We start from the raw sequence: 26,042 nt of genomic DNA on the forward strand, positions 1-26,042 counted from the left end.
TGAGAATTTAATTTTGCATTATGCGCAAGTTTTGCACTTTTACACTTGCCATAAATATATAAAAATACGTAGTCTAGTTATCGCTAATGTTTCCAAGCAGTGATAGTTCATGTGTTAATGAAAAATAATATGAACGTTGATAAAATATGATTTTCTAGAACATAGGTTCGAAATTTTTGAATAACTTTATTCATTTTCGCTTCTGACGAAGTAAGTTTTTCTTTTACTAGAATCTTGGGAGAAATGTGGTGATAGGGTATTTAATTGGATTGGAATTTTATTGAAAGTCTGTTAAAGTTCATGTTTCGTTGTATTAAGTAAAACGACGATATTTTCGGATATATTTCGACTTGTGAAGCGGAAGTGGATAGTGTATTTACGACGCGGACCACTTTGGCAGAGGAATGAAATAATTCAAAGATGATCCGAAGGAATTCGTCCAACAATTTCCTTAACAATTTCTTTGGCATCAAATTGTGTATTAATCAGATTTAGTGGCGCGTTAAAAGGATAATACCACTTATTAAATTTATTAACAAAGGAGCGTCCAAAAATACAAAACACAATGTCACAAAATTTTGTATACACCTGTCACAGTTATACAGGATCATAAGAAACACTTTTTAACAATCTATAACATGATCCCAAAATCCGTAATTTCAAGTCTTTAAGGATTTCTTAAATTTGTTCTATCTCTTTATTTTATAATCAACAAACCTTCATTAATATCAAAATCCAAGTTTCTGTAAACTCCACGAAACCAAAGTAAACCAAAAGAAACTTCAAAAACTCAAAATATCAATTGAAGATTATTAGTAGAAAAAGTTACAAGTGCCAACATTGAATTTTTCAACAGCAGAAAGGAGATTACCTAACATTACATTGCACGTTACGTCACCTTTCAATACTACCAGTACACCGAACAACACTACCACAAATAACCACTAACAGAAGTGAAATTGCACGTATGCACTTCAAAATAAAAACGAAAACAAAGATCCTCTAGCACATACACTCTCCGCAAGAACTCTTCAATGAGATCAAGCGAACGGTCCCACCGCATTTCCCACGAAATCACGTGAAAACCACTTCCACTAAACATTAGAAATTTATTCATCGATATTCACACTGCGGGGGAGCGAGGTCTTGCGATCGATACCCATCATCGAAGAAACTTCCAACCACGCCGGACGAGAATTACCCGAATAGAGGATCGGTGATCGTGGCGCGAGGCAATAAGCGTCGAGTTTTCTTGAAGTCCGTCCAAAATGAGAATTTTTAAATTGGAAAACGTTCATGGCCGCCGGTGCTCGCCTTGACACGCAAGAATGAATTACGCATCCAGATTGAAAGGCCGCGGCGACCTTCGCCGGGAGAAGAGTATACGCAACGGTAGACGCCCGGGTGACGGGGCGGAAAAGAGAAAATAGTGCTGACAGTAGAGCAAGTTCAAGAGGGCTGGATTTACATACTGCAATATTCATAGAAACGGCTACGGGTGGCCGGGGAATCGGGCGCCAACCGTTGCCGGACGTTTGCGTATGCAAAACCGACGGAGAGGTTAGAGGCGACGGTTGAAAGTGACAAGGATGAACCGCGTGACTGCCAACTGAAAAGCATCTTTTTTCATCCCGTTCTTATTCAATTCACAAGATCGTTGGCCTGCTGCGAAATGCTCGTTTATTTCCGATCGTGGACAGTTTTCGGGCTGCGGTAAGCTACGATGAATCGATTAACACATTGCGTACCGGCTAACTTTCAGAAAACTGAATTGTGCGGATGGCAATTTTCAATGAGATCAACTTATATCACTATACATACAAAAACTCAGACGTCATAACGTTATGTAATATATTTTAAATATATAATCAATTCGAATAAAATTTAATATTTTTTTAAATGCTGTGGTAATTAGCAAAGTTACATAGCTAAGTGTCTTTATATAGAAACGAGGTTTCTCGTTACCAGTACGCAATGTGTTAACACTGAAAGTATCGGACGGATCAAATTGACCAACTTTAGAACTTTTATTTCGTGAATGTTTCAATTATGAAATTAGTATATTTGTACAGATAGAAGGCTAATAAGGAGAGGGCCAAGCATAGAAATCTGTTTATGAGTGGAACCTTATGCATGTTGTAGTACATATCTAGACATGAAAAGCTCTTATGGATTTTTTAACGATGGTCCTCTATGTTTGAAGGGAATGAGTTTTAAATTTGTATATTAGCGTAATAAGGCGGTGAATAATCTTACAATGATAAAATATGGGTTATTTAGAAATTAGAATTCAAAGAAAAGCAAAGATAAACGGAGAAAAAGAATTCCTAGCATGGAGATTTGGAACGACACCTTGTTGTAGTAGGTTTCTTCTAATCATCTCGTTGCAGTAACATAAAACTTAAAATTGATTTTTTTCGAAAACGGAAGACCGTTACTGACAAGGCGTAAGTGTGCTCTGATGAATAATTAATGATTGTTACTGATAATGACAGAAATTGAGAACGATGATATAAAGATAGGATTGGTAATTCTGAATATAATGTTTTATCTGTTAAAGACTGTATTGCTAGCTTTGAGAATTATTATTATTATGGGTTGAAAATAATATTGCTGTCATATAGTGTGATCTCCGTGTTTCGAATATTATTAAATTTCAAAAATAATATTAACCGTGCGAGGATGAACTTTATATCTAGAAGACTAATGTTCATCCTCTGAAAATAGGATTGTTGGCTCAAAGATTAGCATTCATCTTCTGAGGATTAAACAGTTATCCCTGAGAATAATATATATCTTCTGAAGAGCGAGACAGTTGTGTCAAAATAGTAATTTTATCTTACATATATTCGTAAGAGAGAATTATTTACTAAAAAAGTATTATTCATTTCGAGGGATAGTAATTATCTGCAAACATTATCTCAAAATCGAATTATCTAGGGGAGACAAAGTTTCTATGTTATAATATCTTCCTTAAGATCGAATTTCTATCTCTAAAAATAACAGTTATTTCTGAGTGCTCGAATCATCTTTAAAATTTACCGATCCGAGAAAAATATATCTATCTTCCACTAATGACTTTTCAAAACACAAACATCAAAAATTATTCTTCACCCTCCGAGGATAAGAATATCATTTTCAAGAATAACATTGGTCTAGAGGTAATGCAATTTCAAATAATTACTTTCACACTTTAGAGACATCATTTCGAAAGACAACTTTCTCGTAACTCGTGTATATAGATCGTAATGACTTAAAATAAAACAGAAATAATAATAATAACTGATACGTAATATAAGGATAATTAACTACACTCTTTCCTTCTGTTTGTTTCCAACGACAAATATTAATTGTTCAATTTCTTTACCTTCATTTTACAACCAGTTATTTGACTAGTTACGATAGGTATATATAAAATGCCGGTACATTTAGTGAGAATTAAGCCAGAAATAATAAACTCGAAGTACTGAATCAGAAATAAACTGCAATATAATCAGCAGTGATTCGTTTTGAACTCACAGAAAAGCAAACAATTCATTTCTGCTTTTGAGGAAACCATTGTTTCCCCGTAAATTCAAGTTAAAGTGAGCGTACGAAGATTAATCGTTGCCACAGAGGAATGAAAAATCATTCTGCGAGGGGACTTCCGCCGGTTCGTTCGTTTAATAAAACTCACGCGCGGACGGAATCATCGTGGACCGGCTCGCTAATAAAGAGGTTAACCATTAAGTTCGCGGATCTGTTTTCTCGATGAAGTTGTTACGTACGCCGGCCAGTTCCCGTCCTCCTGGCAATGAATTAAGCGCAACTGTCCTTGCCGATGATCAAACGGCGAACTTGTAGGAAAATAAAGAGCGGAATTGCGTAATCGTTGCACTACGTGTCAGCAACTGTACGACAGTTTTACTCTCCGACGGCTGTCGTATCCATCGTTGAGAGTAACGTTACGTATCGGCTGGAGTGTTTTCAGTTTCGAAAGTCGAGTAACTCTCGTGGACTCGCTCGCTAATGCGCGCCGATCCAAGAATAAGAGCGTCTCTTTTGCTGTAATTGCATCTACTCCTCGGGAGAATCCTGTTTCAACGATTATTTTCTGAATCAAACGATGTTCGCAGACGTTCATCAATTTGATTAACACATTGCGTACTGGTAACGAGAAATCTCATTCTTATATAAAGACACTTAGCTATGCAACTTTGCTAATTACCACAGCATTTGAAAAATTGTTAAATTTGATTCGAATTGGTATATTTAAAATACATTACATGACAATATGATATCTGAGTTTTTGTATTTATAATATATATCACACATAATCTCACTGAAAAAATTGCCATCCACACAATTCAGTTTTTTGAAAATTGGCCGATACGCAATGCGTTAACATGTTCGCGAGCAGCGATTGCTTCATCAGCAATCTTTATAATTACAATAACTGATTAACACGTTAACTGCCACAAAAAGCAAGAGCGTTCTATGTATCAATTATTCTTTTCCTATGAAAAATAAAAAAGAACGAATTATTAATTATTGGGTATCACAATTCTTACGTTACACTATTATGTAGTTATTTACGTTACTGAACATATTTATTTGACATCGACTATCTTATAAGTTATGATTATTTTCTTGTAGTTTTGAAGCTCCGGTCATTGGTAACCGTCGCAGCAGTCAACGTGTTAAACATGGAAGCGTCTTTATAAAATATGAATAAAATTCCAGGGAACGTTTCAATTTTATGTACAAATATACGTGAAAGTAATTTAATTTTCCCTAAGCTAGGTGTTAAATGTCAAATATGTGACACTGGTTGTGGACTTGTTGATCAATTCAGTAAGATTTATTGAATATACGTATTAATCTAGTTAGTCTATTAATTATACAATTAATTCGTTTAAATATTGAACTTTGCTTGCTGACCCTTGTTTTTATTTTGAATAGCATTACTGTCCGTAGGATTAAATGTAATGGTACTTTCAGTTAATGAGCAATTATGCTGAACAACGGATTTTCATAATCAACTCGCTAAACGTTTAGAATCCGCACGAGGTTGATTAAAGAATCTCTTTTTTTAATATAGTTTACATTATCTTGAGACGTAGCATAAAGATTCTATTATACCGTGCTGAAAGTGATCTGAGTCTCCTTTTTATTATATGGAATTTGCATTATCTTGGAACGTGGCATGAAATTTCTGTTAAATTATTCAAAAATCCATCGCGGTCTTTTTAGCGTGGCATTTGCATTTCCTTGAGACGTGAAGTAAAATTTCTATTACGTTGCTTGAAGAGTTTTCGCCATTTTTTCCCCCAATATGGCGTCAGTATGGTACACGGATGAATATTACGGAAAACTAACTATAGAATTTGTAAAACAAATTTCGTTTGAGAACGTACGTCAATGAAACTTCAATTCGATGAAATGAAACTAAGTTCTGAATTCCTTCGAATATACGGATCGCGGAAAGAACTTCAGTAAATGAAACACGAATTTATACACGTTCGACGTACACTTCTAGATCTTCGTTTGCTTACGTTGAATAAAATACTGAAATATCAAAATCATATTTTCATGTAACGCGTATCCGCGAGTCCCAAAATATCTACAAAACAAACGAAAATTTGCTGAAATATCCGCAATGCGCAGACCACAATTAAAACGTCGCCTAACCTACATTCAACGCGTTGAACGCTTAACAGGTAACGACGCTCCGTGAATTCAAGACGAGAGGGGAAAAAATGGAAAAGAATCCTGGAACAAAAAGCGGAAAAAATCGTTCCGCTTACCGTTTATTCGCGCCATTTTCCGCGCCGGCGGAGCTGTGCCCTCGGGGAAGAAAGAGTATATCTAGCGTAGGGTATCCAGACGTCTAAATTTTTCTGGATTTCCCTCTGTTTCTGGTTTGATGTCTCAACGCCATCAGAACGTATTTTCGAAACTATTGTAATATACCAATTCTTTAATTAATTTACTAATTTACTGTACAAACTTTTACTCCATCGTTAAGCTGCCTTCAAATTATATCTAACACGTCGACTGAGATGATAGCAACTAATATCCGTAGAAATATGATAGCAACAGATATGATAGCAACTAATCCGGATAGAAACCAAAACAATAAGAAGATCGATGCCAAACAAAAATATTTAGTAATGTAAATCACTAGATATTAGTATAACATAAGAACTGTAGTTACCGGTCATTAATAATTCAAGACTACTTGTAAAAAACTTGTAAGCGTCAAACATCAAATCTTGTACAAGGAAGAAAATTACCTAACATTACGTTAAATGTTATGTCACAGTGATGTCATCCTTCAATATAATCAGTATTCTGAATAACTCCTATTACTGATGACTATGTACGAATAGTATGACTTTCAGTATACAATCTATCGTATACTACAGAATAACAATATAGAAAAAGATTTTCTCACTTTTAGCAGTTACAGTGTTTCATATAAGAATTCATACAAAAACTCTTCAATTATTTCTGACGCTATAATGCTACATAAAATCTTCTTACTAGTTATTTGCAAATAGAAAGGATAAGTTTCAAGTATACAATTTATTGTATATTACAAAGCAGTAATAAAGGACAAGCTTTTGTCGCTTTTAGCAGTTACAGTGTTTCATAAAACAATTGCTTCCAATCAATTATTTCTAACATAACGATGTTACATAAAATCTCCGATATTCTCGTGCCATTTAACGTGCTAATCCAGCGCAGACGCGGGAGCGCATGAATTTTTCCGCGAATCCGCGCGACAAACGACCGCTTTTATTGGCCAACCGCGCCATAGCGGGTGCCATGCCAGAGCTTCGATGCTGCTTTGGCATTCTTCAGCGACATGAGCACGCTCGCGAGCGTTTTTCCGCCGCGGAGAAGAGCGACTCGCGTGAACCGACCCGCGAACCGAGTTATTACTTCCGGCTCGCGAAAGAGGACGCGAGCTCAACCGACACGAGCAATTTGCTCGCTAGGGAGTTTCGCGACAAGATGCTCTCGATACTGAGCCGAACGACTCAATATTTTTCCCTAGAATTTCTTCGTTCTTCTCTGTTTTCCTCTATCTATTTCATTGTTTTAGCTTATTCAAGACCAATTACACGGCAGGCGTACAATGCAGTACCAGAAAGATCGGACAAGTTAACAATAAAGTAAAAGTTCATTAAAAGTAATAAAGTATTAACTCGCCTGGAATCTTGGACATTTATACCCAGGTTTAAATTTTCCATTTGAACTTTTTCCAATACTTCGCCTTTCATTCTGATTTTTCCTGACAAAGCCTTCAGGCTTTTGATTGAAAGAACGATTATATGTTAATGTAGAGAGTTCAGTAAATATCTCAGAAATCTTTTGTGTTCTTTAAGGCTAACCGTACCGGCACTCTTCCTACCGCAACCAGTCGAATAACTGGGTACAAAATAAAGATGAAATTAGAGAATAATTATTTGTTAGTAGACACGGAAATGAAAGGAAAGAGAAAAATTGGAAAACTGATCAATTGGACAATATAAGAATTAATGTAATGTTCATTGAACCAAACGAAACGCAGAATTTTAAATCGTTTGATCGGAACGGTTAATGTTAAAAGCCAGACACAATAAGAAAACAGTCGTGGACGTAGATGATATAGATCGCAGGTGAATGATTAAAGGTGCACAAAAATGGGAAATTGTATTAATCAGTTTTAATAAGACTCGAAAAATCTTTTCTAGATTTTCAACGTAAACCGTACAACAGTTTTAGCTGCTGGGAACCGTGTTTCAAGAAAATTTTGCTCTCGAATGAGTTAAAGAGAGATCGGGTCGATCAGAAACGTCGGGTGCAGACTGCTAATGGGTTCCTTGATGTCCATTAAGCCGAAATGCGCGCGAAAGAAAACATGGTTGCTTTCAAGTTGCGGCAAGAAGTCGAGGAGACTTCTTTCTTTAATGCATTTAGCTAGGTTGATGAGCGAGAATTGCGATGCATTGTTCTGGTAAAAAATTAGGAGGAAAAGTAAGGAATCAGCTGAATGGGAATGTTGGGTGTTTATCTCGAGATTGAATTATGACGTAATATGAAGAATACAATAACATGCAAACTATAATTAAAGGTTAATCGATTTATTATCTTATTGAGATAAAATACTTTTGCACGTAATGTGAACTTTGAGATTATTTGTAATTATAAATTGTAATATAATTTTTAGAAGGATTACATATTGATCATATTAAACGCTAGGTTCTAGTGTTCTATAGTTTTAGTGTTGTACAGTTCCATTATTCCATAGTTCTATAGTTCTATAGTTCTATAGTTCTATAGTTCTATAGTTCTATAGTTCTATAGTTCTATAGTTCTATAGTTCTATAGTTCTATAGTTCTATAGTTCTATAGTTCTATAGTTCTATAGTTCTATAGTTCTATAGTTCTATAGTTCTATAGTTCTATAGTTCTATAGTTCTATAGTTCTATAGTTCTATAGTTCTATAGTTCTATAGTTCTATAGTTCTATAGTTCTATAGTTCTATAGTTCTATAGTTCTATAGTTCTATAGTTCTATAGTTCTATAGTTCTATAGTTCTATAGTTCTATAGTTCTATAGTTCTATAGTTCTATAGTTCTATAGTTCTATAGTTCTATAGTTCTATAGTTCTATAGTTCTATAGTTCTATAGTTCTATAGTTCTATAGTTCTATAGTTCTATAGTTCTATAGTTCTATAGTTCTATAGTTCTATAGTTCTATAGTTCTATAGTTCTATAGTTCTATAGTTCTATAGTTCTATAGTTCTATAGTTCTATAGTTCTATAGTTCTATAGTTCTATAGTTCTATAGGTCTATAATTCTATAGTTCTAGTATTCTGTAGTTTCAATGTTTCATAGTTCAAACGTCATATAGTTACATAGGTTAACGTCAAGTTTAATAGTCTCTCAATTTACGTGCAAAACAAATCTCCATTGAATGAGTCGAAATTATCTGATTTATAAATGAAGCTGATTCATAGTATTACGTGATAGCGTGAGAATTATATTGCATTAAATGTCTGGGAACATAGGTGAAATCGGTAAGCTCGAGGTGCTGTGTTGAGTGACAATAAGCTCGAGTGTTCACAAAGAAAACACTAAATATCAATGGGAAGCACGGGGAAGGCCTGTTAATGGATTTAGATAATCCCTCTCGACTAAGAAATTCCCCAGAAAAAATTCCTCGCGGCAAGAAGAGTCAAAGGAACTACAAAGTAGGCACTTCAGCTGAATGAACTAATTAAACAGGGACGCCGTAATTTATTCGACTGGTTTGTCTCCAGTGGCGGTTTCATCCTTTCGTTTTCTTATTGAAGGCACGAGCTAATTACTTGATTCTTCTATAGAGACTTCAATGTTAAATTAAATTACCACATTAAGTGCTACGAAAATCTTGAACTCTTTACGTAACACTTATTCCTTTGTAGCAAAGACAAGTATGAACAATTATTAATTATCTGGTATTACAATCCTTGTGGTACACTATCATCAACTTACTGGCATTATTCAATTATTTCATTTAACATCAGTCATCTTGCATATTATAATTGTTATCAAGCAATTCGGAAGCATCGGTCATTAGTGACGGACACGGTGGTTAACGTGACAAATCGGAAATGTGTTCTTTTACACTAATGAGCAATCTATAATTTCGCATTCTTCATCGAAAATTATTATCACGCGTTTCTACGGAGTTTTATTGTAGAATTTATAGAATTTAATTAAAATATCCGCTGAACGATTTAACGAGAAATTAAATTTGAATGATACAAAAGAATTAAAAATGATTAGTAATTAAAATTATTGTATTCGTTTTTATCTATTAACGTGACGTTTTATAAAGCAAGAATTACGTGGATGAATATTATTCTTAATCATAGTTTTCAATTCATTAATTTATTTTACTATTCAATTAATTTAACCCTTTATAATTAGCTTTCCCGCTCGCACTGCTTCAGTTTCAGTGCACATGACATTCAGACAGTGTTTATAAGAAGTATCTGCATTTGAATTCTCAGCGTGCACGTGGGGAAAAACACATTTGAATGAAAGAAAAAAAAACTGCAGAAAATTAATAACTGGACTGAAGAGTTTGTGCATCAGCGACGCACGTGGGTATGCGGGATGTATTAAAACGGTGAATCTGATTGGAGCCTCGGATGGCCTGTTTTTGTTACTTTCGTCATATGAAATCCGGTATAATTAGATACACATTTATATTGCATTTCTAGTTTTGCAAGTTTCAGCCTGTAAAAACTTACATTAGCATACATGTACACAAGTACACGTCATCTCCATTCTTTTTTGTCGCTTTCTATTCTTACAAGTCAAACTACCTGAATATATTTACAAGAATATTTATCGTTAATTTATAACTAATGAATTTAATAATACAATAAGAAATATATATAATAATTACGAAATAATTATAAAAATGATTGAAAAACATAACCAAAACAAAGTATACCAATGTAAAGAGAATTTTACATTCGTAAGTATAGAGAATTCCGTTTTTAAAATTTAATATCATCCCCTTAATTGAAGAATAATATTTTCAATCGTCTCTCACCACGATTACTAACGAGAGCTTTAAACGAAGAGACCATAATCATTAGAAAAATGGCAAAGTAAGCTTCAAGCTCCACATTCGTAAACAACACTCCAATTGCTCTTTAATTCGGCGATTTCTTAGAGCTTCATTTACATAAAAGAAACTTGCCCCTCAGGAGGGCTTGCTCCTCCATCTATCCCGGAATTTCATCTCCTAACTTCCGCAACAATTACAGAATCATCCTTCGATCCCATCCTCGAGAATTCCCTTCTTATCGCTGCTCCTTCAACGAGACACCAGGCACCAGCATCGAAATCACCACCAATCGAAAACACCGTCAACCCCTGAACCACTAAAACTCCACTTAAAAAACTTCAACCCCACATAAAACGGCCAGGAAAATTCCGAGTTACTCCAAATTCTCTATAAACACAACTCAAACAACAATCCAAAAACGAGGTCAACACTACTCAACCTTCACAATCACTTCTATTAAAATCCTCCCACTTTCACTTGAACTTTCGACAATCCTCCCCACTCAATATTTACCTTATACTCAAATCAAACATCCATTCATTTCATATAATAAACAAATCACTGAACCGTCCTGTCAAACCTCCCGATATTATCCACAACACAAAAGTTAATTTATCATATAAACATATTTTATATACTTCAAATAACAATCTTTAACCGCAACATCTTTCAAAACACAGTTCAATCATTTAGAAGGGTGTCAAGTAGTATTTACTGCTATTAATAAGAACTTTGGAACACGATAAAACGTCGGCATCGATATCAAATCGAACTCAGTCGGAAATGATTCAAGTTTAAAGCTGGAACACCAGGTGCCACGATTCGGCGGCACGCGACGCGAATTTCGAGCCGGCACCGCGCGCGATCGAAAAGGGGGGTTGGAATTCCGCGCGAATCGAGCTGACAATCCGGCAGTTCAACGCGTTTGCACGGACGACGCCGGTAGACTGAGCGTCGCGACGAACCGTGGCGCCGCGGATCTCCCTCTCATGCTCGCGGCCGTTCCGGTCTTTCTCTGTCCGCGAGTTCTTCTCCCCCTCTCTATCTCTCGCTCGCTCTTGTTGGAAAGGCTCGATTCGTTGTCTCCGTTGTGCTCCTTTTGTGAACGGCCAGCCTCCTCGAGCTCTTCTTCGTGCGAGTCCTAAGCTTTCCGACTTTCAGCTTTCTTTTACTGAACACTGCGAGACCCACTGCAGCTGGTGGACGAGGAACGAAAGGGGTAATGGGGGAAAAGTAGGAAATTCCGGTGACCATCGTGGCAATCAACGTGTCAACCAATTGATTTTACGTTTTATTTTCGATTTGTTACCGAAATTTATATTAACGCATTGCGTACCGGTTGATTCTTGGGAAACTGATTTTTCAATTAGATCAACTGATACGTTCGCGATATATCACTATGTGCAATATATTCAAATATCTTATTATTATTTTATAAGTGTTGAACAAGTAATCAGTTTTAATAAGATTTAATATTTTTTCAACAGTGGAATTACCAGTTGAGTCGAAATAACTAATTCAGATACTTCTTTAAGAAACGATTGAAGAAGCTGATTTAGCAATACCTAAATTGAAATATACGCCAATTGAAATGTTAATAAATTCACGCTTATAGCTTTCATAAAGAAACGTTCAAAAGAGCATTCAAGTGTTCAGTAGTTCTAGTATTAACTGGTAGTTAGCGAAGTTACAAAAATAGGTTTAAATAAAAACGAAATTTGGACGCAATGCGTTAACCTGTTCACTGTGTATATTTTAATGATAAACCAAAGCGAAACAAAGGAAAATCACATGTTGATCTGAGAAAATAAAGAGTTGACCTGAGAAATAAAAGAGTTTGTGCCATTTCAAGCTTTAAGATGACGTATATACTCGTCAAGCGCGATTAACTAGTTGACACCTGAAGTTATTAATGTAGATGTAGTTGCAGCTGTAATTAGTTAGCAATGTAGTTATTAATGATTAATTGAAAAAAACAAGAATTCTCAGTGTATCCTGTATCCATCTTTGCTTTAAACTGTAATAGTAGATGACAAAAATTATATCTAAGTTGGATTTATACAAATTGAGTGATGTTTATGTTTGTTAGACATTGCTTGGTGGAATTTACAAACTGAACATATCTGTGGATGAAATTGAGTTACATTCGAGAAAGGAGCGTGAAATAAATCCGTCTAAATAAAAATTTGTTCTTAAAGTATTGTATTGTATTGGTTTTTGAATATTGAGTATATACAAGTTTTATATTAATTTATTTTATATTTTTTATTAACCATGTAGAACGATGTAACGTTTTATGTTTCCAACATTAACCCTTTCAGCCGATTGAGAATTCAATTTTTTTTTAACCCTATCAATCGATAGGAAGTTCTATTTTTCTAACATTGACCCTTTCAGTCGATTGAAGGATTTGTTCTTCTAATACTAATACTTCCAGTCGATAGAAAATTCTTAGAAAATTCTACTTTTTCTTTATATGAACTCTATCAATTAATATGAAATTCAATTCTTGTGATATTAATTCTTTCAGTGCAGATGGAATTTATTTCTTGGGAGTTCCTTCAATAAAGATTATATTCAGGTATGTCTTTTTGCAGGTGTTTTCGAAATATTTTAAATGTTTCTTTTGTTTCAGTACAATCGAGCAACACAACCACATTTCATTTTAGCGGTGTAGGCTGGTAGATAAAAATCGGAAAAATATATTTGGAAAAGCAGATGGAACAACTTTAGGTTATGACTGCGGTAAAGCCTGCTGTATACAGTCACTGACACATTCCACGTAAACATAGTTTAAATACACATGTACCTTTTCAAGGTATTAAATGAATAACTTTCGATATCTATATATTCTAGCAGTATAGTAGGGTTTGAAAAAATTCAACTTTCAGATTAAATGAAGTATTTTTACTTTCTTTTCTTATAGCAAATTATTAACGATAAAGTAACTTTGATGAAGGTAATTACTAGAGAAATTGTAAAGCGAGTTTCACGCGTCGGTTAATGAGTTACCTCCGTCCACGTCTTTTAAAGGAATAAGGAGATATCAAAGGCTTTGTTATCGCCAATGCACAAAGTGTCTTATTAGCGATGATACAACTGAAAAGGAAAATACTATTTATAGATAGATACATAAAACAAATAGACCTCAAGCATAAAATAAATTTAGTTTCTTTCCAATCTACTGTGTCAAAAAAATCAAGATGGTATATTTATTAGGTACTAGTTCAATTGGAAGTGTCGACAGAATACTGATGCTTCAGTTGTCAGTAAGTTACCGCGCGCGAGAAAATATAGTGAAAAAATATAGATTAAAGTCTGCGAGTTTGAAACTTCGTTTTCGACGGAATCCGATTTGAAAATCCGTTGAGAACACGTGCGTCCCCGACTAACTACCGACGGTACGTGTTCGAACTCGATTCCTTCAAAAACGGTACGTCGTTAACCGAATTTTAATATGTGACGGTTGCGCGTGCTATTGAATAGGAATCGACTAAAGTGGCTGTTCATGGTGCGTCGTTCCGACTTCATGCAAATATTGATGCGCGCGTATCAGCGGAAGCCGATTATTTCGAAAACGAAACATCACACAGTTATTTCACACTGTTAACCTGGTTTTTTTCTCGTAGAATACTTATTGTCTATATTAGTGTACGTAACAAATTAAATCGCCAATAATTTTTAAAATTTGAACTTTCAAAATTTCAAGATTTCCAAGTTTCAAAGTTGCAAAATTTCAAAGTTTCAAAGCTTCAAAGCCTCAAAGTCTCAAAATCACAAAATTTAAACATCGAAAAATCTCAAGACTTCAAAATTTCAGTGTTAACGTTTCGAAGTTTCAAAGTTTCAAAGACTTAAAGTCACAAAACCAATTAATTTCGAGATCGCAAAATCTCAAGATCTCGACATTTCAGTGTCAATGTTTCAAAATTTTTAAATTTCAAAACTTCCAAGTTTGCAAGTTTCAAAGTTTTAAAGTCTCAAAGTCTCAAAACTTAAAAATCTCACAGTCTCAAATCCCGCTGTGACAGTAATTTAAACATCATGTTTTATTATATTCGACTCTGTTGTCATTTTATAATTCTTACAACACCCTGAAAAGTAAGAATGTTTAGAAACGATTTAAATCAAACGTTCCTTTAATCTACCAGAAAATAAAATTAAAACAATATAAATCACGTTAGTTAAAAAACTATTTAAATTACTAGGAAACTAAGTGCGAGATTAAAACGCTTTCAGAAGTCGTCTTAAACGATGTTGCGATTACTTTCAGCCGTCTTCCGTTGTCATTCGTTGTCACCCACGGCAATTCCTGCAATTCTCTATTCTCGTCTCTCAATCTAGCCCCGCGCCGAGGTGGAAAATTATAGGGCATGGGTTGAAGACAGCCGAGAAAACTGCGGCACAATTTTAGAAACGAATGACAGACCCTGGAAATCGAAGATGTTGCACGGTGGACTGGTGTTGGCAGCTTTAATGCAGCGGGAAGCGCAGTTGAATTATAGAGCACCAGAGACATCTACAACTATATAAGACTTCTACCGCCTTTCATTATTCTGCTGTTTCCAGAAAAAGTACTTTATACGTCTGCAACCTATTATTTAATATATTCTTAGTAAACAAACTGTCAATAAGGAAATCTCGCTGTTTAATTAATAGATATCAATCTAGAAATGTTATTAAGTCTATCAGTAATTTTACTGCAAAAAGAAAGTAACAAAATATTTAATAATAACATGATTACACAAGCATAGATTTAAAATTTTTGTTTCTAGTTGGTCATCTGTGGAAATCAAAATTATTACTTAGGTTTCGTCAAATATATATATTTCGTATTGTCGAAACATATTTCAATGATTTTCTGCGTTAACTTGTATATGTACGTATTTGTAAAAAAGGAAAAATCCATATGGTAGAGGACAGAAATGATCCTTCAAAATTTCCCTAAAGTGAATATACTTTTTCATATTCGATCAGATTGGAACAGAAACGAAAATATAAATAGCAACTATTAAAGCACCCAGTACATTGACGTCGAAACAACTGCATATTGTCCATTGGTCGACCGTGTTTTCGACGACGCGTTGGATTCCCGTTGTTTACGCGGCGTTTCTGGTGGAAGCCAGGTTTTCCTAACGACCATAGGGACCCGGGAAATGCAGGATTCAATCGTGGCGACCCGAGGGAGCAATGCGCCCTGACGATGCTGGGAATGCTATACGTTTCAAGACGCGTCACGTAGTGCTGTGTTTCATTGCGTATATACCAGGTGGAAACCAATATACGACAAGAACAACAACAACCATATTTTTCCCTTTAACACGTTGACCGCTATGATGGTCATCAATTACCGGAGCATCGAAATTACTAGAAAACAATTACAAGAAGAAAACTGATATTGAATTAAAATGTTTAGTAACATTACTAATTAAATGATCGTATAAGAACTATTATAACAAATCATTAATAATTAATTCTAATACTATTTGCCTTTTTTATACGATAAGTATACGAAAAGCTCTAAATTATTGTGACAGTCAACGTGTTAATGTAATAATTAACTTAGTAGTTTGATACGGTTGTCTTAACTGCTATATGTAATTTTTTCAAATGTAATGTAATATAATATTTAGTGTGTTTAACACTAGAACTACCGTACCAGTCAAAACGATTGGTTTCAATTTTTTTGTTTCGAGATTATTGGTACCTTAAAACCATTGAACATTCGTAATGATTTTGAAAATAAATAATTTCACTTGAATATTATAATGAATGCCTGAAGAAAGCAAAAATAGTTTATTATTATAATTTTTATAGGGATTACATATTTATCGTATTAAATGCTCGATGGTTCTAGTGTTAATACCACACAACGAAATGTAATCAAATTCTTAGGAAGGAAAAAAAATGCAGAAGTAAAAGGGGAGGTGTTCGAATGAAAAATGTATATCAAACGATTGAGAAAATCAATGAATTATTTGTTTATGAATTAAATATGTATTGTTAGACTATGGGATTTTATAAATTTCTAGCTTACTTCGCAGCAGCCCCTGTGGCCTAATGGATAAGGCATCGGTCTCCTAAACCGGGGATTGTGGGTTCGAGTCCCACCAGGGGTAATTTCTCATAGAAACATTTTTTACTGTGCAGAATATAATAAAACAAGTATTAAAAAAATATTTCTTATAATTTTCGTAATATCTAGTATCCATCAAAATAGTTTAACAAAAGATATAAATTTCCTTTGGATATTTGTAATGATTTGTCTATGAAAATCACAAGTTATCTCTAAATTTCCATGACCCATTGAAACTGTTCTAATTACTTTTATATCTATATATAACTTTAATCATTATCATTACTAAAGAAAAATTATTGATATGCAAAATTTTACTAATGAAATAATTATATTCTCATTATTATACCTAATAACAACCACCTTTCAATCTGAGCAAATAATTCCATAAATCCATATTATAAACAAAACAACCCTTTTACCTTCATCAATGAACCTAATCCAAATCCTACCCAACTTTATTATAATTTTACAATAATTATGTCCACGGAATTTCACGAACACCAAATAATACGAAAAATTACGTAAATTAACCCTTTACACTTGAGAGATAATTCTCAGTCACCGTTTGATTTGATACAACAAAATTATAATATTTAATATTCAAAAAACAAGATAGTTCTATTAATGTACGTATGAATTACTATCAAACTGGTTTCAAAAAAGTATCATCTATATCTCGTCGGAAACCATTGAATATTTCTAACGAAAAGCTTTCGAATGCCAAGGATTAATGTTTCATTCGAGGGAATAAAGCAAAGATCGAGAATCCAAATCGATCTTGTCCGGGTAGCTCTCGGATTCAATCTAAACCGGCGTAGAACAAGTCAATAAAGCTCGCGGTGTATGCGACCTCGAATTCCGTCGTCAACCGGGTAACGTGGGCCGAGAAAGAAGTGGTTGAACACCGTACTTAATGGGATGCGAGATACAGAAGATGAATGCTGAAATTTCTGAGACGTTGACAAACGATGGCGGTCGGCATCGCTGCTGGAGAGATTAAGGCTGACCTTGAGCGGTTTCCAGAATCCCCTTGATCCGCGCTCGGAGACAGGACGGCGGCGTCTGCATTGACGTCCCTGATTATTCAAAGGAATCTCGCAAAATAAACTTCCCGTGTCCCACAGCCACCGGATAAATATTCATTCAAAGTTCCATTAGCTGTACCGATAAACAATCCACTGTTACTCCTTTTTCCGACGAACTTTTAATGCAGTGGATTTTAACATGTCCTCTGATCAACGTCTCCTTTAGGAACAATGTAAATTAAAAGCTGCCACGGGATGTTTTTCGCGCAATACAGTATGTTTTGTATAATTGAAACATAAATTTGCGATTTCGTGAAAGTTATTCGGCGATGTTACTTTAGTCATTTTAGTGTGTCATTTGAAATCGGTTAAAGGCTTTTATAAATTATTCATTTTAAGTTACAGTTTTTTAAATTAATTTTTAGTGCTTCAAGTGAAATGTAGGAGATTCTTTTAAGTAATAGGAAATATATATAATTAAGTAGTGCAACTAAGCATTTGATGCGACAGTTCTTTGAGGTGATGTAAACATTTGAAAAAGTTGAATCTAAAGGGAAAGAATAATTCGGAATATAATAAAAGATATTGGAGAAAGTGTTCTTGAAACAAGGTATTAGAGAACCAAGCTTTGTTTAAGTAGTGTAACCGTATGATAAAGCAGGCGTAGTAAGTTGTATAATACGTGCTGGGATTGGCCGCGGAGAAGTTACCTAAATAGGTTACTAGCAAAGAGAACTCCATCCTAACGATAGACTGTACAGAAGCAGTAAATCACAGTCGAATCGATTGAGAAGAACTCCTCTAAATGCATTGCTGATAAAGAAAACTTCGTTAAAGTAACATAACTCGATACCTGGCCAGACGTCGGGCACAAGCTACGGTATTACTGCCATGGAATAGATCGTGAAAATCTCGTTTTAAGTAACTGATAATGTGAAAGGATTCCTTTGAGTAATTTGATCCTCTACCTGATCAAATAACTTAAGAAAGACTTCAGAAAAATCAGTAGAAATAGTAAACCATGATTCAGACATGCACTTCTTTCGTGAGAATAGAATTGAAACAGCAATCAAACAGTCAATGTTTTTACATCGCTGCGTGTTCTCTATATTTCGAGATACAAACATGAATTTTTTATAATTTACAACACAGCGTATGTCATAAATTTTTATAAAAATCTCCTTTCGGATATTTCAAGTTATTGTGCACCATACAATGTCAATGTATTTTTAAGTGAAATATTTTCATATCAAGAGGTCTTTACAATTGTCTAAAAAAACCCATGCATTCTTGATATTGAATAAATAATCATAACTATCCTATAAAGTATGTAGTAGAATTCAATTTTTTTTTTCTTTATTTCATATAGCTAAACTACAAGAATATTCTATTAATTATCATCGAAATGTTTATCGCACTAATTCCTCTCGAACGTCACACTAAAATGTCTTCGCTAAAACGGCACCATGTCCAGGCATGTTCCTTACGCATTATTGTACCAATTTAGTACCTAAATTACAATTCCCGTCGCGGTTCGTTGTTTTCCAACTTCAGCGCTGCACGAAACTCCGCCGAGACAACGTAATTTCCCGAGTAGAAGAAGAAATCGAAGGAAAATTTCCGGAGTGCATTATCAACGAACGAGAATTCCTCTAAGTAGCGTAACTCGACGGAATATCGGACAGCTTGTCGAAGTCGAAAATCTCCGTGGTGTCGGAAAGGTTAAAGTGCGTTTACAATAGAACCATGATAGAAGCTAAAAGCACCGTTCATCGAACAAAGTGACGGTGAAATATCTTCTTCGATGCGTTTGCATAGAGTAACAAACAAACAATATACACACTTAGAGTCCCAAAAAATTCTAATGAACATACGTCGGACAATAATTTGTGCACACCATATTTTACGCTCTAATTATACTAATAATTTATTTCTAAACGAAAATAAAGCGTGTACATATAATTTTAGGATTATTCATATATTCGTCCCGTTCCTACCAAAAAATTATTAATTACTGTTGAATCTCGCACGAGACAGTAAAACATCGTGATATCTATTGTCTCTTACTCTTATAAGATTATATCGTCATCATGACATATCTGAGACCAAGAAGACCAAAAATACATATATTTCCATTGCATATCTCAACCTAATTAACCAGTTAACTGTGTTTGACGAGTATACACGTCATCGTACAACTTGATACGATACTAATTCTTTCAGCGATGAATTCTTCATTTTTTCACATAAACATGTAATTCTTCTTTGTTTCGCTTTGATCTTTCATTAAAATATACTCTACGTGCATTCGCCATGCTTTCGACGAGTACATGCTCCATTTTTCGATTTTATTGCGCGCAGAACGATAGATTCTACCAACTAAATCCCACAGTTAACTGATTAAAATCTCGAGTTTAACAATTTCTCTAATGAAAGTTTCGATGAAAAAGAGTTTTATTGAAAATGCATACGATTCGTAGGAAAGATAAAAATATTTAAGAGCAGGAAAAGTAATACTGAATAAAAAGAAGTAAAAGAAATAATGTCAGTGCTACAAAGAAATTTGTAATAATGTATTTACTTGGGATTTCCCAATGCACTGGAATGGTTAAGTGATGTAACTCGATAACATTTCAGAAAATGCAACTGAACTGTAGTTTTTATCCGATTCAGCATCGGGAAAAAGCAAGGGAACACTAGACGAACTTCTTCAGAACAAGACTTACTGACGGATCATGCAGCACTGCAGCTCTCGACGGAGCTCGACTGAAGAAGAGTTTTCGAAACGCGAGGCAGCAGAACTTTTTCTCCAGTAGCATAACTCGATCCGACGGCAGACGAGAGGTATTTAGTTAAAAAAGAAAGTTCCCGAACGCGTGAAGTTTTTAATTGCAAACATTCACGTTTGCTTCCTTTTGTTGTGCTGATAACGAGGAAGCTGGGAGGGAAGATTGCCAATCCTCCGGAGCATCATTTCCTTTTTCTTCCAGTTGGTTACTTTCGATTTTGTATTGAAGGATCTCGAAAGCTGTTTTTCCTCGATTTTTTATTCGAAAGATAGAAATGTTATCCAATGATTATTAACATATTTGGAATACTAAGTTGCAAACGAATGATTTAATTACTTGAATAGCAAGATATCAGTGTATAGTTTCCTAACTTCCTATTGTCTAAGCATTCGATGTATAATTTAGTTTCATATATTACAAGTTTTGTACATTTTAAAGAGCCTTCGTCCGCTAAGGGTTAAAAGTGTTTTCTCTTGTTTTGGATAAATGATTAGCGTACTTTCAGCTATAACAACTTTTTCTTTCCTTTATTGGACTCTTTTCAGACGATTGATAGGGATGATAATTATTTTCTACATTTAATAATAATCTTTTATATTTAGATATTATATATATTCAATAATATAATCTTTTATATTTTGTTAGTAATTTCATCGTGTAAAAGGAATTTGTTAAAAATAGTTTCCTGTGTTAATGCTGTTTGACGATATGGAAAAGAATTTTAGAAAATTTTTCTAATTGTAGTATGGAGAATTGAAAAGTATATTATACTATTGTAACGTTAAAGGAACAATGAAGTTTGCGTGGAAATGTAATTGTTAGCTAAGAATATGCTGTAATGGTGGTATGCAGTGAGGAAAATTGAGAAACTTTTTAATTAAGCTTTAGAGCGGTTTTATTTAAGACAGTGTCGAATGCATATTAAATACAGGAATGCAGCACGCATTGAAAGCATAGTTGAATAGAGATTTTCTAAGTTGCGGGAAGTCCTATAATTGAGTTTGCGGGAAAAGGACTTCCCATTGGCTGAATAATTTCAGCTTAATTAGTTCGGCTTAATGATGAAGCTGACAATGTATACAGAGATTAATAATTAACATGGAAAGGTCTTTCTAATTACTCTTCATAACATTTACTATACTCTCGTATTACCTATCAACAGTTTTCACTTAACAATACTGCTTTCATAAAAACATAAATAAATCTAATGTAAACTGATTTCAAATAAATAAGCTCCTCGTAGTGCAAAAAATGATTAAACGTACGATTATGTATTTACAGATTTAAAAAATCAATTAAACCATTTCAATATTAAACATATTTCGTTTAGAGCATACACTTCCTATTTAAACAATTTACAATAAAAATAAGAGAAATAAATTATTCTAGTGGCAAGAAATATTAAAATTTCAGTAACTTCCTTAATGTTAATATATTACTACAGTTTCGATTACATTTCTATGAAAAGATATTCTCAAGTATATCAATTTACTGTCAATATCAATACATGTATTTAAAAACTGAAGGATCTCGTTTGTATTTAGAGACAAAATAAAATAGAAGTACATAGAACAGAAGGATCAACTTGATCAATTGCTGGTGTCGTTTCGAAACGGATTTAATGTCCATCGTACGCGTTAATTATTTCACCAACAAAAGCACAAAAGTGGAGCATCATTCGCGGCCACCTCGCGATAACGATGCCACTTTCACGGGAACAATGAACGTAACAAGATTCACGGTGGCATCCTTGATTAATGGCCACGATAAGGCTGACAATAAGAACCGATCGATTTGAATTGTCTGCGTCGGAGCCGAAACGATTCCGAGCGCGCTCCGTGTTTTCCACCGATCAAAGGATTGTCTGGAGATTACTTTTCCACGGAATCGACGGAAGAAGTTGAAAGAATCTTGATCAAATTTCCTTGGCCACTCGGGACACACTTCTCACGCGAACAACGCATTCTTATTCCATAAAATTGTTTGCTCATTGTAGTCGTTAGAAATAAAGCAACAGGAGCACTATTATATTCAATGAGATGCTTCCTTATTCACTGAAATCGGAGGAAAGTATTGCATTGCATCTAGACAGCATCAAAGTGTACGGTTTCATACAATTCTTTGATACAGTAGAAAGTGATTGTTAAAAATCGCTGAAAATAAAATCATCGAGAAGGATAGAAAATTTTAATTAATATTTTAAATAGAATTTAACGAACATAAATATTACTCGATTCCTCCGACTTTAAATTACATATTATTCTTCTGTTATCAATTATTATATCGTAAAGCAAACCTAAACATAGAATGTGTGTAAAACTTTTCTCTTTTTTCAATAAATTATTGCTGAGAAAGTTGTGGCGTCGATCACAGTTGAAAAATAAATCATAGGGTTAGGGGCTACTTTGAGTTTCTGTTGGAGTTTCATACAAAGTATAATGGAACAAAAGATTGTGGCATTCGACGCGGACAGCTACGAGCCTAGCGCAGCAGCGCGGACCGTGGAGAGAGTCCGTCGTCTTTTCGATCGTCAATTGTCTCCAGCGTGGATCCAAAAAATGTATAAAAGGACGGATCCACGCTGGACGACCAGAGTTGTGTAAACCTGCAAGCACATCATTACGGCCCCATTCCGTGTAAAATTGGGTGGTCCTTCGACAATAAATTTAGACGGCACGAAGTGCAATAATTAGGGTCTAGTTCGTACCCTGACAGTTTCGAAAAGAGAATTTTTGAATTTGAAACATTTCGAACGTCAAGGAGACTTCTGAAAAGTCCGGAAGCACGGGAAGTCTTAAAATTCTTGAAAGCCTTGAAAGTCCTCGATGGCTTCGGAACCCCTATAGTAAATCTCGAAATCCTTGAACATCTTTCAAATCTGCGGGTTCTTCAAAGTCTTCGGTTTAAGTTCCAGAAGTTCTCGACGTTCTGGAAGATCTAACTACCTTAAAACCCCCACCGAGTTTCCTAACACTTTGAACATTTACGAAGTTTGTAGAACAAGTCGCGTAACAATTGAAAGTCCTGAAAGCTTTGAACCTAACCTGTCCTTTAACTGACCACAAAACATGCACTCGCAAGTGAATCATCGTAATCCAGAATAAATTATAGATTCTAAAAAACAAAATTCAGAATATACAAAAGGAAGAAAACTTGTCTCGACATAAAACAATAATATTCAAATAATATAAGATTCTTCCGTAACAGTACAATTTAATTAATTATTCATCAAAAACTCCTGAACTACTTCCATCTCCAATCGACCAAAACAAGTTCCCAAATGTCCTAAAACAATTACAAAATTCTACCTTAAAAGCATTATTTCCAAATTTCCTTTACTCAAGCCATTACACGTTGTGCAATCCCTACTTTACAATTATCATAAAAATTCATCATTTTCACTTACATTACATCATCAAATATAATCACCGCCATTTCAACTAAACCAATGAAATCCGTTTACTTCCGATTATTAAACAAATTTCCCGAATTTTCTGTTTCCCGTATCACAAGGTGAATAAACAAGGAAACAAAGGAACCGCAGATCTACTGAATAATAACAATATTATCATAAATTTGTTTCGTTACAGCCGTTACGCCGGCAACGTGCTGCAATTCCGTGGGATGTTTTTTATCCGGATAATCCCGCGTTCCGAGCACGGCGCCGGAAACGGCAGTGAGCCGAGCCGAAAGAAAGGGCGCGCCCGAACTCGGTCAAGTTGGCATTTTTCGACGAGCAACGAAGGGTGAGCCAGGGAGACGGTCACGGAGGATGGGCGGCTTACTACTGGCAGCGATGGCCGTTCAACCTCTGCCGTTTCGAATTGTCGGACAATTGGATTCTAAAGGGATTCCGATCGCCAGAAATGTTTTCGGTTACACGAGAAATATAAAATGGCACTTGTACAGGGTTGACGAGAAAGTAATACGAGGTCCGTTACGAAGGTATCGAAATTTTTTCAGAGTATTGAAATTCGATTCGAGACTTTTTGAGAGATAGAAATACAAATGCTGTCGGGTAACGTTGATTGGATTTACGTCTCTTTTTTATTGGCGAAAATATGTCGTTGAAAATGTAATTTGATAAATGCAGATTCGGAGTTATTCTATTTAGCATTTTATATGATCGACTTGGAGTCATTATAAAAATTGTAGCAATAGATTATATTCGGTTTCTTCAGATGTTCATTATAGTATTCAGGTGAAACTATTCATTTTCAAAATGATTTCGAATATTCAATGATGTTAACACATTGAGTACAGGAAACGAGAGATCTTGTTTCTATATGAATACATACCTTCGTAGCTGTGCTAATTACCATAGCATTTAAAAAAATATTAAATTTCGTTAGTATTGATTATTTTTAAATTATTAGAAAATTTGTCAAATAACAATAAGATATTTGAATATTTTACATACAGTGATATAAGTTTTTAAGAATTAACCGGTATGCAATGTGTTCGGGCATCAATCATTGAAACAAGAAAACCTAGACCAGTCTTTTTTATTGATAATTCTAGTGTTAATGCGGACGAGGTGAAATTTTCATTAAACGTAGGGTGAGATGGTGGTTCGTATGTAACTGTATTTGTTTAGTAACATTGGCTCGCTTGATTTTTAATAAGAGGATATTTTCTGTGATTATATTGTAATATTCTGTAAACTTTTTATGAATTAGTTAATTATTATCTTAATATAGGAATTTTGATAATTTTTATTTGTTTCATGGCGTTAATGATTATTATGCTTTCCAGGTTTATGTACCGATATATATATATTTATTACTTGCTACTCGTTTTGAATATTACTTTATGTTGCTTCACTTACTATTGTACTATTTATTTGCTATATATCTTAAGTATCTTTATTATTAAATTACTTAATGATACTTTGTAACTACCGTTGTGCAAGAAGGTGTTAAAGGGAACTTCGCAGATGAAAGGAGACGCGAAGGTGACCACGAAGGGAGGAGAGTAGAGGCACGAGAGAAATAAGAGAACTCCCGATGTATCGATTAACATCCAGACGAACTTGACACAGCTCCGTGCAGGAGCACGTGGGCGTTTGAGATGTAACGTGGGCGACAAAGGTGTCGAAAAGAAGGTACGGTAATAGGCAGTGAAGGATTCGAGACGCTTCGATGTTTAAAACACAAGATTTAGTAGATCTGTAGGTGTAGTACCATCCCTGAATCAATTTAACCCTCTATAGGCTCGTGTGACTTTGAAGTAACGTACCAATATATTAGCATCTTGTTAATTTATTTCATTTTACGTAGCAACGTAGAGAATAAAATTAAGTACTTAATTAACTAAACCTTTTATACGGTCAGGCGTGAAAGTTCAACGTCATTGTAATGTCAAAATTACGAGGTACATTCGTTTCAATAGAATTATAAAACTTATTGAATACATCGTTAACTTATATTTACAGGTTGATATTTGTTCATTTTATACTACATACATTTTTTAAAGTTACGACAAATTCTATAAAATGTTAGAGGTAATAAAATATTTTATCCCAGAATTTATTTGATTCTTACGCAAATA

The 26,042-nt window shown here is 34.5% G+C and overlaps 1 protein-coding gene, 1 long non-coding RNA gene and 1 other non-coding gene across 7 annotated transcripts in view; 2 read left to right on the top strand and 1 right to left on the bottom strand.

The window, feature by feature from the left end:
- The window catches only part of LOC116427659 (octopamine receptor beta-1R), a 181,527-nt gene that overhangs the window by 57,917 nt on the left and 97,568 nt on the right, over positions 1–26,042 (bottom strand). Inside the window, exon 1 of one of the 5 annotated variants that reach the window (XM_076372099.1) lies at positions 10,732–11,119. The exons of 3 other annotated variants lie outside the window; for them this stretch is intronic. The gene's annotated coding sequence lies outside the window, so the exon portion shown is untranslated. Of the gene's footprint in view, positions 1–10,716; positions 11,120–26,042 lie in introns of those variants that run through there. One more of the 5 variants, XM_031978252.2, reaches the window with a different exon arrangement.
- On the top strand, positions 1,511–13,344 carry LOC143175079 (uncharacterized). The gene is made up of 3 exons (XR_012999701.1): positions 1,511–1,713; positions 13,135–13,180; positions 13,235–13,344. It is a non-coding gene; the product is annotated as an uncharacterized LOC143175079 (long non-coding RNA).
- TRNAR-CCU (transfer RNA arginine (anticodon CCU)) lies at positions 16,646–16,718 on the top strand. Its single transcript has one exon. It is a non-coding gene; the product is annotated as a tRNA-Arg (tRNA).

The sequence above is a fragment of the Nomia melanderi genome, chromosome 1 (genome assembly GCF_051020985.1).
Source record: "Nomia melanderi isolate GNS246 chromosome 1, iyNomMela1, whole genome shotgun sequence".
NCBI lineage: Eukaryota > Metazoa > Arthropoda > Insecta > Hymenoptera > Halictidae > Nomia > Nomia melanderi.